The sequence below is a fragment of the Arachis stenosperma genome, chromosome 5 (assembly GCF_014773155.1).
Source record: "Arachis stenosperma cultivar V10309 chromosome 5, arast.V10309.gnm1.PFL2, whole genome shotgun sequence".
In the NCBI taxonomy this organism is placed as follows: domain Eukaryota; kingdom Viridiplantae; phylum Streptophyta; class Magnoliopsida; order Fabales; family Fabaceae; genus Arachis; species Arachis stenosperma.
In genome coordinates, this window is record NC_080381.1 from 60,288,007 (window position 1) to 60,290,516 (window position 2,510).

Consider the following 2,510-nt stretch of genomic DNA (forward strand, 5'->3'; position numbering starts at 1 on the left):
TTCTTAAGAATGAATTCTAGTGTTTCAAGGTGATGTTCTTATCATCACCAAAGCTGATTGATTCTCATCAATTTAGCTCTTGAATCTAATGTCTTGCTGAAGCTTGGCTAGCCATGTCTAATTCCTTTAGACTGAAGCTTTAGACTAATTCATTAAGAATTTTGATATCCTTATTTTCTTTTTCACTCAATTTTCAAAAAAAATCCGAAAAAATTATAAAATCCTAAAAACCAAAAATATTTTATGTTTCTTGTTGAGTCTAGTGTCTAATTTTAAGTTTGGTGTCAATTGCATGTTTCTATTCTTCTTGCATTTTTTGAATTCATTCATGTGTCTTCGTTAATCTTCAAGTTGTTCTTGATGATTTCCTTGCTCTGATCTTTACATTCTCTTGTCTTGAGTATTTTGTTGTTTCTCGTATGCATTTTCAATTTGTTAGTGACAATAGTATACAAACTTCTAAGTTTGGTGTCTTGCATGCATTGTTTATTTGATCTTAGTCTCATTATTAAAAATCCAAAAAAATTTTAATTTGTGTCTTTTCAAGTCAATAATACAGAGAATTGAATATTCAGAACATACAGCAGAGGAATTACACAGAAAAAGCTGGGCATTCAAAACGCCCAGTGAGGAAGGAAAACTGGCGTTTAACGCCCAAAAGGGGTGAGTTTTGGGCGTTAAACGCCAGAATGGATACCATTATGGGCGTTTAACGCCAGGATGGCACAAGAGGGAAGATTTTGTTTTTAATTCAAATTTTTTTTCAAGTTTTCATGATTTTTCAAAATCAAATCTTTTTCAAATCATATCTTTTAAATCATACATTTTCAAAATCAATTTCTTTCCATTTTCAAAAATACTTGCGAACAATTAATGATTTGATTCAACATTTCAGGTATGTTGCCTTTTCTGTTGAGAAAGGTTTAATGTCTGAATCATATCTTATAAATTTTTTGTTAAATCTTTTTAATTTGTTTTTCAAATCATATCTTCTCAATCATATCTTTTTAAAACTATATCTTTTCAATTATATCTTTTTAATCACATCTTTTTCAAAATAGTTTTCAATCATATCTTTTTGATTTCTAATTTCAAAAAATCACTTTATTTCTTTCCCACTCTTAGTTATCGAAAATCATCAATCAATTTTTCAAAATTTCTTCAAAATCTTTTAATTTATTTTCGAAAATTTCTTCCCCTCTTCTCACATCCTTCTATTTATGGACTAACACTACTCCTCAATGCACAATTCGAATTCTATCTTTCTTGATAAGTTCGAATTCTTCTACCTCTTCCTTCTATTTTTCTTTTCCTCTGACACCTCAAGGAATCTCTATACTGTGACATAGAGGATTCCATATTTTCTTGTTCTCTTCTCTTTCATATGAGCAGGAGCAAAGACAAAAGCATTCTTGTTGAGGCTGACCCTGAACCTGAAAGGACCTTGAAGAAAAAGCTAAGAGAAGCTAAAGCACAACTCTCTGTAGAGGACCTAACAGAAATCTTCAAAGAAGAAGAACCCATGGCAGCCGAAAACAACAATAATGCCAACAATGCAAGGAAGGTGCTTGGTGACTTTACTGCACCTACTCCCGACTTCTACGGGAGAAGCATCTCTATCCCTGCCATTGGAGCAAACAACTTTGAGCTTAAGCCTCAATTAGTTTCTCTAATGCAACAGAATTGCAAGTTCCATGGACTTCCATTGGAAGATCCTCATTAGTTTTTAGCTGAATTCTTGCAAATCTGTGACACTGTCAAGACTAATGGGGTTGACCCTGAGGTCTACAGACTTATGCTATTCCCTTTTGCTGTAAGAGACAAAGCTAGGATATGGTTGGACTCAAAACCTAAAGAAAGCCTGGACTCTTGGGAAAAGCTAGTCAATGCCTTCTTGGCAAAGTTCTTTCCACCTCAAAAATTGAATAAGCTTAGAGTGGAAGTCCAAACCTTTAGACAGAAGGAAGGTGAATCCCTCTATGAAGCTTGGGAAAGATACAAACAATTGATCAGAAAGTGTCCTTCTGACATGCTTTCTGAATGGAGCATCATAGGTATCTTCTATGATGGTCTGTCTGAACTGTCCAAGATGTCATTGGACAGCTCTGCTGGAGGATCTCTTCATCTGAAAAAGACGCCTGCAGAATCTCAAGAACTCATTAAAATGGTTATAAATAACCAATTCATGTACACTTCTGAAAGGAATCCTGTGAACAATGGGACGAATCAAAAGAAAGGAGTTCTTGAGATTGATACTCCGAATGCCATACTGGCTCAGTACAAAATATTGACTCAGCAAGTCAATATGATCTCTCAAAGTCTGTCTGGAATGCAAGCTGCACCAGGCAGTCTAAGGACGCTTCATCTGAAGAAGAAGCTTATGATCTTGAGAACCCTTCAATGGAAGAGGTGAATTACATAGGAGAACCCTATGGAAACACCTATAATCCTTCATGGAGAAATCATCCAAATCTCTCATGGAAGGATCAATAGAGACCTCAACAAGGTTT

The 2,510-nt window shown here is 34.8% G+C and overlaps 1 non-coding gene across 1 annotated transcript; it reads right to left on the minus strand.

Moving 5' to 3' along the window:
* Positions 1-1,927: 1,927 nt before the first annotated feature.
* On the minus strand, positions 1,928-2,035 carry LOC130983390 (small nucleolar RNA R71). The gene has a single exon (XR_009087384.1). It is a non-coding gene; the product is annotated as a small nucleolar RNA R71 (small nucleolar RNA).
* Positions 2,036-2,510: the final 475 nt, after the last annotated feature.